The sequence below is a fragment of the Ranitomeya imitator genome, chromosome 1 (genome assembly GCF_032444005.1).
Source record: "Ranitomeya imitator isolate aRanImi1 chromosome 1, aRanImi1.pri, whole genome shotgun sequence".
NCBI lineage: Eukaryota > Metazoa > Chordata > Amphibia > Anura > Dendrobatidae > Ranitomeya > Ranitomeya imitator.
In genome coordinates, this window is record NC_091282.1 from 545,091,698 (window position 1) to 545,103,800 (window position 12,103).

Sequence of the window (12,103 nt, forward strand, 5' to 3'; positions counted from 1 at the left end):
GCCCGTGATGTGTGGCTCGCGGCTGCCTGCCGGCTTGGTCCAATAGCACCAGGTGTAAAGAACTATTAAGAGCAGATGTCTAAATGGTGACTTTTGTGTGTAGCCCTGTATGGAAGAGCAGATCTGAATGGGGGTGAGATAGGAAACCGTTTTGCTTGGCATACTGCCTTGGTGTGATTTCAGTGGAAAAGCTTTGGTTATCATTATACTGGTAATGGAGGCTCTCGGTGTCACTACTGTGAGTGGGGAAGGAGCTGGTTGTGGCTCGCGACCCTCTCTCAGAGCTGAATGTGGCTCGTGACCCTCTTTCATAGGTGGATGCGGCTCTCAAGGTCAGAAAGGTTTGGGACCTCTGCATTACACTATACCAGCCAATTACCGCCTAGTAACCTGCCTTACAACAGCATGGAAATTCCTTTAAGGCAACATAGCCACCAAGCTACAGAACCATATGAACCAGTAGATGAATCTCCAGCTCAGACAGGCATTGGGACCGACACCAGAGGCTCGAAGCACCAGCTCCTAGTAGATAGAGCCCTTGCTCAAGACTCAAGATCCAGGCACACCAATCTCAACACAGCCTGGATTGACTACAGGAAAGCCTATGACTCAATGCCACACACATGCATCTGTGAATGCTTGGCTCTCAATGTCAACAGGAAATTAGAACCTTCCTCAGAAACTCAGTGGGGCTATGGGTGACAATATCGGAAGTCAACTCATGACAGCTAGCACAATTGACCATCAAATGTGGCATATGCCAAGGTGATATACTGTCCGCATTGCTGTTCTGCATAGGATTGAACGCCCTCAGTCAGATAATTACAGAGTCTGGCTATAGATACAAGTTCCAGAGTGGAAGCACCATCAGCCACCTCCTCCAGAATCAAGCTGTATGCGAAAAATGAACAAGACATCAATTCACTGATCCACTTGACAAGCATCTACAGCGAAGACATTGTCCTTCAGACTGGAGGAGTGCTGCCAGTTGGTAATAAGGAGAGGCAAGATAGTTAAGACTGATGGAGTGGAATTACCAGCAGGGCACATAGTAGATGTACAGACATGCTACAATTACCTGGGCATCCCACAGGGTTATGGTAACCATGATGTGGAGGCAAGCAAAGCAGCAACTTCCAATTACCATCAATGGGTAAGACAGGTCCTGAAGAGCCAGCTCAATAGGAAGAATAAAATCCGTGCCATCAATACACATGCCTTGCCAGTTATCAGATACCCTACTGTCATAGTGTGCTGGCCAGAAGAAGAGGTTGAAGCTGCAGATGTGAAAAAACCAAAGCTCCTCACAATGCATAGAGATCACCATCATAAGTCTAACACACAAAGATTTTATACCAACAGAAAGGAGGATGGTTGAGGCTTGATAAGGATCCAAGCCACCATCACGATGAAACAAGGAGTATCCAGGAATACATGAGAAAAATGGCACCAAAAGATGAGATACTGAGGGAAAGCCTAAGGCAGTAACAACAAAACATTCTGGAAGGAAGAAAAGGAACATGAAGCGCCATGGCAAGACAAGCCGCTGCATGGGATGTAGCATCGATAGATAATGGAGGTGGCTGACATGGAGAAATCCTACCAATGGCAGGAGAAAGTGGGACTCCAACAGCACACAGGCACTAATCATAGCGGCACAAGAGCAAGCACTAAGTACCAGATCCATAGAAGCAGGAATCTACCACACAAGACAAAACCCAAGCTGCAGACTATGCAAAGAAACCTCAGAAACAGTGCAACACATAGTGGCAGGATGCAAAATGCAAGCAGCAATAGCATATACCGAACACCACAACCAAGTAGCAGGGATTGTATACAGGAACATCTGCACAGCATATTGGCTAAGTCCCCTTAAGTCCAGGTGGGAGACCCCAGAGAAAGTGGTGGAGAATGAAAGGGCTAAAATCCTGTGGGACTTCTTTTTAAATATTTTTATTAATTTTTTGAATAAAAACCAGGAATTGGGAATAGGGGAGGGAAAATATAACAATGAAGAATAGGGAGAGGGAATGGAAAGGGATACAATTAAAGAAAACAAAAAAAACTAGAGAACCAAATGTAATACAATAGTTCAACAGTAACAAAACGCATAAATACATTTAAATGAGTGCGATATTTTGGAAGGACAAGTAAATTACAATTATTTCTTTTATTTGAAAATCTATTAGGAGGTTAAGGAGTATAGAATTTATCAATCCAAATCTTCAATTTTTTCAAGAAATTTTTAATACCAGTATTATTTACAGCGAACCTCCACTCTAAAAAAAATTGTGTTGGTGAATTTGATCTATAATGTCTTCAAATTTAGGGAGATCTGGCTTATTCCACCAGAGCGCTAACATATATTTGACAAGAAATACATGAATGATAATGAATTTAACCTGAGGGTCAACTATTTCCATGTCCAGGGAAAAGAGAGCTCTTTGTGGTGTAAGCACAAAATTATCAGTGAGTAAATTAATATAATTAGAAACTTTTGACCATAGAAGTTTTACCTTCGGGCAACTCCATAAAAGATGATATAAATTACCTTGGTGGCCACATTTCCGCCAGCAAGTTGGTGAATAATCCGGAATTATGTGTGCTAATCTAATTGGGGTATAATACCACCTAGTAATTACCTTAAAGTAGGACTCATGTAAAGCTAATGAAATGGTGGATTTGTAAGTGGTCTTAATAGCATTGTCCCAGCTCTCAGCCTGAAAGGATTTATTGAGGTCAGATTCCCACCTCTTCAAGTAAACATTTTTGAAACCAACATCATCTTTATTGAAAATTCTATAGATGTTGTTTAGGCTCCATATATTTTTATTTTTAATATTGCACAGTAGTAAAACGAAAATATCTAGGTTAAGACGTTTGCTACCTAGTAGTTTCTGAACACCTTATTTTAAAATTATATAAGGGATTAATTCAGAAGAGGGAAGATTAAATTTTGTTTTTAACTCACTAAAAGTGAGGAATTTAATTCCATCATATATATTACCAATCTTTTTAATTCCTGACTTACTCCAGGAATCGGATAGTGAAAAATTATAAATCGTGGATAATAGTTGAATAGGAAACTTCAAGATTTGTTCGGTTCTGTTAAAGTTCTTCCTTGAAGGTTTGAGCAATAACCTCCAAGCCTGAATAACAGCTCTGAAAATAGGATGAGAGGATTCCCTCTGCTGTCTGTGAAATAAGAAGCTGAAAAAGATGTGTTGAATAGACTGGGGGCTTTTCATTTCATTTTCAATTTGAAACCATGCTGGATAAGATCTGCCTTCAAACCAATACCAAGTTTGTTTAACTAATGAGGCTAAATAATAAGTATAAAAATTTGGTAACCCAGCCCCACCATTGTGTTTATGTTTACATAGAATAAGGAGATCCTAGCCTTTTTCCTGCCCCATAAAATGAATGTACCAAGTTTTGGAATTTATAAATTGTTTGATATGAAAAGGTAAGAGGGAGGGTCCTGAAAAGATACAAAACCTTGGGCAAAACAAAATTTTTAATAGTCATTATTCTCCGAAATAAGGACAGTTCAGAATGAGCAAAATGTGTAATGTCACTAGTGATCGATTTTAGAGTTTTATCTAGGTTGACTTTTATTATATTTTGTAGCTTATTAGAAATAGTTATTCCTAAATATTCTATTTCATCATTACCCCTAGCGAAGTTTGTCTGTTCTGTTAATTTCCTTATATCAGAGTCCTTCATATTGAAGGTAAGATATTTTGATTTCTGGGGATTAATCTTAAAGTAAGATATATCAGCAAAAGGCTCAAGTTCCAAAGATAAAGCTTTAATCGAGGTTATAGGGTCCAGAAGCGTGAAAAATAAGTCGTCGGCAAATAACCCTATTTTAAAATGACGAGACTTCAGGTTGACTCCCAAAATATCCATATTTGATCTTATTTTTTCTGCAAAAGGCTCCATTGCGAGGACGAACAACAGGGGACAGAAGACACCCCTGTCGCGTACCATTGGAGATGGTACATGGGTCAGACAAAAAATTATTAGAGTATATCCTGGCACTGGGTGCCGAGTATAGAGCAAATACAGTAGACATGAATCTGGAATCAAATCCAAACTTTTCAAGAGTTGCTTTCAGGTAAGACCAGTTTAGCCTATCAAAGGCTTTCTCAGCATCCAGTGCCAGAAAAACGGCTTGTGAGTTCGTACTGTTGATAATATTCATTAAGTTGATTACTCTTCTGGTCCCGTCCGAGGCCTGGCGACCCTCGGTGAACCCAATCTGATCGTCTACTAGTAAACGTGGGAGGATAGATTTTAGCCTGTCAGCTAATATTTTAGAATATATTTTAGAGTCACTATTGATTAAAGAAATTGGGCGATAATTCTGAATCCTCTCAGGATCCCCCCCCCCCCCCCCACTCTTAGGAATCATTATAATTAGTGCTTCCTGCATTTCCTTAGGGAAGGAACCTTGGGCGGAGGCTAGATTAAAAATGGGGACTAAATGAGGGGCTAACATTTTTTAGAAGGATTTATAATAATCATTAGAAAAGCCATCTGGGCCAGGAGTTTTGGGGGATTTTAGTTTATTGATAGTATCGATAATTTCTTTTTCTTTAAATGGGCAGTTGATGGACTCCAAGTCAGATGGCGTAATCTTAGGTAAGCTAATACTAGGTAGAAAAGAATTTATAGAATCTGGATCAATGCAAGGGGAATTTGGATCATTTTTTAGGTTATACAGACTATTAAAATCAGCAAATGATTTAACGATATCTTTTGGGTGAATCAAAACCTTACCCGAGGGAGCAATAATTTTAGAAATTCTATTGTTAATACGATCCATTTTTATTTTTGGTAACATGTACCTGTTAGGTTTATTCAAGGAGGTGTACACCTTGAACTTTGAAGCTTTTATGACAGAGTCATATTCTTGGAGGATTTCAGATTTTAGTTTTTGCCTGAACTCTAGAATTTCTTTTTGTATACTTGGGGAGGGAACTTGCAAATTATTTTGCTGTGATTCTTTAAAGTGTATTTGGTTTTGCAAATCTACTATTTTTTCCCTGTTTTTCTTTTTATACCTAGCTGCCAATTGAATAAGTCCGCCTCTTAGGACGGCCTTGTGAGCATTCCATAATGTGAAAGGGTCTATATTATTAGTTGTATTTTCTTTGAAGTAATTGGATAGAAGAGATTCTATTTCTTGTTTATATTCAGGTATCTTGAATAGCGTTGGGTTACACTTCCATAAATATCTGTTGCCAAGGGAAGGACCTAGTAAAAATTCCACTAACACTGGGGTATGATCAGATAAGGATTTTTTAAGGAATTAAATACTCTTAAATTTGGGGAGGGTGAAGATATTTGATAAGACCAAATCTATGCGAGAGGACGTCTAATGTACGTCAGAAAAGTGTGAAAATTCATGAGAGGAAGAATTAAGACATCTAAAAATGTCAATTCATTATTGATCAGCCATTTTTTTAAAACCGGTGATTTATGACGTACTAGAGATGAAGAGTCCATGGAACTATCTGGAACGATGTTAAAATCGCCTACCCAAATAGTGTCTCCTATTTTGATCTTATCAACTTTTTTTAATAGTTTATTTAAAAAGGAAATTTGATTCTTATTAGGAGCGTACACATTTACCACTGTGCAAGGCTGATTATTCACTAAGCAAGCCAAGATGTGGAACCTGCCGAGATGGTCTGTTATTTCTTTCACCAGCTGAAAAGGAACAATGCCATTTACCATTGTAATGACTCCGGCTTTTTATTTGAATGCAGCGACTTAAAAGAATGGGGAAACTTCTTATGATGGAAGACCTGGCAATTATCTTCTATTAGTCTTACCTCCTGTAAACAAATAATCTCCGCATTAGCAAGATTAATTTCCTTCCAGATAGAAAATCTTTTGTTTGGGCTATTAATACCCCGAACGTTGTATGAAAGAATCTTCATCGGTATTTAAATACAAATAAAAACAAAACTAAGCAGAGAATAGTTAACCTCACTATAACCTGTCAAAAATGTTCAAAAAATTGTGAACCTCAAAGGTTCTCCTGGAGGACACCAAGTAAATGGGTCTCACCTACGAGGGGGTTTCAACACAAAATTAGTGGCAGAGATCCTCAAAAGATATCTTTGGTTTTGAGGACAATAATTATTTTTAATATTAATAGGCAAATTTTATATTTAGATTTGGAAAAAGGGACCCGTTTTAGTCTTTGTCCTTGAGGGCCATCTCCTCAAGAAGGAAGTTAATAAATCTAGAACCCTCCTGGGGAGAGCTAATTTGATAGTTTTTACTACTATACCAAACTATTAATTTAGTAGGAAACCCCCACCTATATGGGATGTGTAATTCTCTCAGTTTAGATGTTGTTTCTCTATAACTTCTTCTTAGGTCCACTGTGGCCTTTGAGAAATCTGAAAATAATTTAATGTTATTAAATGGCTCTGGGAAGGACCCTCTTTCTCTGATGATTTTAAGGATCTTTTCTTTCGTCTCAAAAAAATGTATCCTGAGGATGACATCTCTAGGTTTATCCTTGGGAATCTCCTGTGGACGAGGGAGACGATGTATGCGATCTATGCTCAACTCTAAATCAGTAAGGTTTGGGATCAGTTGTTTAAACAAATTTTTAGAGTATCCCAAAAGATCTTTCTGGAGAACACTTTCAGGTACACCTCTCAATTTCAAATTATTTCTTCTATTCCGATCCTCAAGATCAGTTAGTTTATTCTTGAGGGATAAAATTTCGGTTTGGAGAGAAGCATTCTGTTTAGAAAGAGAAGAGGTGTCTTTTTCTATCGTTTTTTTCGAATCTTAGATCAAAGCTGGCACAAGTTTCTTGGAGGGTTTTTTCTTGTATCTCAAATCCTATTCTCATGGATTCACTAAAAGATTTAAAAAGAGTGGCAAGAAAACCCTCAGTAGCTTGTCTGTTGGAATTAATGTAATCATCTAAATTAATAGCTGGAGGCGAAATCTTTATTGGTAAAGGAGATTATGTATGATCTTTCTTAAACCTCTGTCTATCAGGGCTGCCGTTGGGTGAGTGGTCATCCAGAGAAATTATCGAGTCCTTGAGGGAAGGGTCTAATTTGCTTTCCTGACTGACCAAACCCTTTCTTTTAGAGGAACTGGTCATATCCATTTCCTCTGTTTTTGGAGCATTCCATATTGGTGGTTTGCACGCCCCTTTATTATTCTCTTTTTGGGGGGGGAATGTTAGATTGAGAATTGGAAGGTAAAGATTTCTGATTACCCCCCCTTTTAACAGTATTGCTATTTGAGGGGAAGGTCTTCCAGACATTAAATTTTGTTCCCCCTTACTGTGGGATTTTTCAGGACTATGTTGATTTGATATATCCCCACTTGAACTTGACTGAGTATTGTTGTAATGTTTAACACTTGCTCTTCTCCCCGACGACTCCATTTTGGATTAGAATACTTCCAAAATGAGTTTAGCCAAGATAAGGTGTATAGAGTATCACGACACAATACAGTACAATTAAATATAATATACCTTATAACTTGTAGAGTAACCTAAGGAATAGAAAGAAACAATACATATATATACACATATATGTATATACATATGTCTCCTATCATTAGAATATATTCCAAACAGTAAAGTTCTATTTTGTGAGTTTAGAGAGGAGTATATCGCAAACCTGTGCACAGGTAATAATCTTATTATCGTTATTGCAGTAGTAAGTCACTGAAAGTTCTAATAGATTATGTACAGGTAATAGTTTCCAGGAGAGAGTCCACACACACACACGCACAAAAAATGGAATGAAAGGAAAAAAAAAAATAGAAAGAAAAGGGGATAGGTGAATATCACCCCCGGATCCAAGTCTCAGTTCTTCTTCTGTGGTGTTACTGAATGTCTTTATATTAAAAAAAGACACAGTTGCACACCTTTTTCCTGAGGAGACCAATAAATCCCTGTAAAAAAAAATTGATAAGGCAGATGGTATGAAGATAGGTTTTCCGTAATCTTCCCTCACTCAGAGGCGCAGTCTGCTTGTAATGAAGCGTCTATGGAGATGAGAAGTGGCCGGAACTTCTTTACAAGCGCTGTCACTGGTATCAATGCACCCGCTTCCCACCTGAGGTAACTTTCAAAAACAGCATTGTGCCCTTATTTAATTTGACTATTATAATGTGAAATGCGTCGGGCCAAGCCTGTGACCTCCGCAAATGAAAAAACCTGCACTTGCCTCCAAATTGTTATGTCAATATGTAGATCGAGAAACAAAAATCAGGACTATTTTTCCGCTCTTGTGGTCCTGTTAATAGCCAGATGTTAGTGCTTAAATATTCTTTGTGACCCGTTGTAAATACTAAATAATAGTAGAGAAAATGACTAAGGGTCCAGTATATAAGTTTTTGTTCAGATAAATAAGTGGTAAATATCCTGTCGCCAGCCTTTGTAAAGCCACTGTTTACCTCAGCTGAGGCAAATGAATAAAATTTCTTGAATTAAAGTCTTATACTTGGGTCCAATATGACCAGCCGTATTCAGGAGTGGGTCAAAACACTAGTTATTAATAAAGTATCATCCTCTTGTATATTTAGGAGTCGCTTGTTGATGTCTTATTCAGGAGCTCTGAACTCTTGCCTCCTACATTGGCAGAGCTCAAGCCACGCCCCTAAATCCTGTGGGACTTCAAGATCCAGACGGATAAGCAGATTTTGGCTAACCAACCCGACATTGTGATGATAAACAAGAATCAGAAGACCACAATGATAATAGATGTGGCAGTGCCAAGTGACAGCAACATCAGAAAGAATATGAGAAGCTGGAGAAATAACAGGGCCTCAAAGGAGAACAGGAGAAAATGTGGATGGTGAAGCAACAGTGATTCCAGTGGTGATAGGAGCACTTGGAGCAGTGACCCCTAAGTTGGAAAAATGGCTGCAACAGATCCAAGGAGCAACATCTGAACTGTCTGTCCATAAAAGAGCAATGCTGGAAACAAGATCTTGCACAGAACTGGTAGAGAACCCAAGAATGAGAAAGGACAAAAAAAAAAGACCATCCCCATTGGGGGATGAGAAGGAAGTTTTGTTTATTGTGTGTGTGTATATATATATATATATATATATATATATATATATATATATATATATATATATATATAGTATAAAGTGGTATGTAAAAGGTTGCGCACCTCTAGTCAAAATTACTGTTATTGTGAACAGTTAAGCATGTAGAAAATGAAATGATCTCTAAAAGGGCTAATTTCCTTTCTGTTTTATGAAAAAATAGGTATTAGACCTACCGTTAATTAAGTTTCCAGGAGTCCATCCTGACAGTCCATCCTCCTCCTCCTTGCAGGGACAGGAAAAGCACACGAGAGGTTAAAAGGCCTCACCCCACCCCAAGTACCTCAGTGTTTTAACAAGTAACAAAACATGGATAATGCAAATAACACTTTTATTAGACAGTATCATGGTACATCATATGACATAGCACAATCAGGGAGGGAACTAACCGTGCTGTCAGGATGGATTCCTGGAAACATAATTACCGGTAGGTCTAATACCTATTTTCCAGGACGTCCCTCTGACAGCACCATGTAGAATACCATAGTACGACATCAGGGTGGGATTACTGCCTGGAGGACTTTCCTCCCAAAAGCCGTTTGTTGGCCAGATAGCACATCTAATTTATAATGCCTGCAGAACGTATTGAGCCTGGCCCAGGTTGCTGCCTTACAGGTTTGGTATACTGAGGCACCTGCTCTCTCAGGCCAGGAAGTTGACACAGCTCTAGTGGAGTGGGCTCATAAGTTTTCCGGGGGGCTGACACCTTCTTTTTGATAGGCTAAGGAAATTACGGTGGTAATCCATCTAGCCATGGACCATTCAGAGGCTTTCCTCCCCTGTTTTTACCCCCGGACAGGACAAAAAAGTTATGGTCCTGTCTCCAATCACGAGTGGCCTCTAGGTATTCGATTACTGCTCGTCTAACATCCAACGTGTGGAGGGCCCGCTCCTTCTCATTTGAGGGGTTCTCACAAAACGAGGGTAGATCAATCTATTGGTTCAAGTTCTGGCATGATGCTACTTTGGGTACAAAGGAGGGGTCCAATTTTAAGACTATACGATCCACCCAAATTTGAAGATATGAGTCTCGGGTAGAAAGGGCCTGGATCTCCCCTACACATTTAGCCATGGTAATGGCCGCAAGGAATGCCGTCTTTAATGTCCGGACTGAGATGGGCATCTGCTCCCCTGGGACATAGGGTTCCTTGCATAGGACCCTAAGGACCAAGTTTAGATCCTGGGGGTTTAGTCTGTCTGATTGTAGGCGGTAATCTCTGAACTGCTCTGACAAACCTTATTATCCATTGGTAAGTGGCCAAGGGGTAGTCAAAGTATGTGCTCAATGCAGAAATCTAGTCCTTTAGTGTACTGGGTCTAAGTCCCTTATTAAACCTGTAGAATCCAAAAATATGCCCCAAAACTAACACATAGTAGAGGACATATAGCAATAACCACTATTATCAATGTGTTTGTTTAAAAAAAATAACAATTTACTGAAAATATATTTAAAAAAGCACATGTATATAAAATTCACAAAATTCAACAAGGTGCCTTTTCGTGTGAGGGAAGCAGTATCCGTCACTGCAGATATAATATCAACAACAAGTGTGCAAATAGTTTTAGCTGGATAGTGTCCAGTCATAAACAGCAGGTTTATCCACCATGGAAGTATATGGATTAAATTGCCACACTACCTTGTCTAATTTAAGGCAAATTTAAGGCGCTGCAGTGTGCTGCCTTATTTACTTGACTATATACGAGTTGGCGACTCAAGGTTCAGCACCTGTTCACACTTAGTCTATGTTTGGATGTGACGGTCAGTTTTTTTAAATGTATTCTTTAGCCTTCTGATCGAGCACTCCGCCTCCTAGCCACAGGTGTTTTAATTACAGCAGGTCTAATACCCCTCCACAGAGAGAGAGAATTTTAGTCTAAGAAGAGGTTTCACAGGTACCCATTCAGATGGAGACGTTTATTCTCAGCGAGGAAAGGCAAGTGTAGGACCTGGTATAAGAGAGATGCCGTAAAGTGGCTATCAGGTACACATAAAATTGGCCATTTTTATGCGCTAAACGCTCTCATTTTTCATATTTCTAGTGCAGTAATGCAGTTCAATTTTCCTGTTTCATGTTTGCATGTTTTAGCGCTGCAGTGTGCTGCCTTATTTACTTGACTATATACGAGTTGGCGACTCAAGGTTCAGCACCTGTTCACACTTAGTCTATGTTTGGATGTGACGGTCAGTTTTTTTAAATGTATTCTTTAGCCTTCTGATCGAGCACTCCGCCTCCTAGCCACAGGTGTTTTAATTACAGCAGGTCTAATACCCCTCCACAGAGAGAGAGAATTTTAGTCTAAGAAGAGGATTCACAGGTACCCATTCAGATGGAGACGTTTATTCTCAGCGAGGAAAGGCAAGCGTAGGACCTGGTATAAGAGAGATGCCGTAAAGTGGCTACCAGGTACACATAAAATTGGCCATTTTTATGCGCTAAACGCTCTCATTTTTCATATTTCTAGTGCAGTAATGCAGTTCAATTTTCCTGTTTCATGTTTGCATGTTTTAGCGTTGCAGTGTGCTGCCTTATTTACTTGACTATATACGAGTTGGCGACTCAAGGTTCAGCACCTGTTCACACTTAGTCTATGTTTGGATGTGACGGTCAGTTTTTTTAAATGTATTCTTTTTTTTTTTTATCAGATAGATTTTTATTATCCGCAAAGAATAAACAATCAGAATAATTCTCATGGCAATGTTTCATTAAACATTTACAGATAACTTTTTCCCCCCGACTCAGAGCCCCCCCACCCCGCCCAACCCCAGAGACCTCAGCCAGAGCCACCCCACTTCCCATCATCATACAAACATTTGAATAAACATCCGTTATATTTCCATTGAATACTAGGTTCCCTAAATTCTCATTTATCATCCTAATTCAAGTCCATCCACGGTTGCCACAGCTTGTGGAAGATGTCCAGCTTATTCCTTTTGGTGTAGATACTTTTCTCCAAAGTAAGTATATGCTCCGCTTGCTTAAGAAAGTCTTTT

General features: G+C 39.1%; 1 protein-coding gene across 1 annotated transcript in view; it reads left to right on the forward strand.

The window, feature by feature from the left end:
* Positions 1–8,598, forward strand: part of ARL9 (ARF like GTPase 9) — a 64,883-nt gene extending 56,285 nt beyond the window's left edge. Inside the window, exon 5 of the transcript XR_011321157.1 lies at positions 8,581–8,598. The gene's annotated coding sequence lies outside the window, so the exon portion shown is untranslated. The remainder of the gene's footprint in view (positions 1–8,580) is intronic.
* Positions 8,599–12,103: the final 3,505 nt, after the last annotated feature.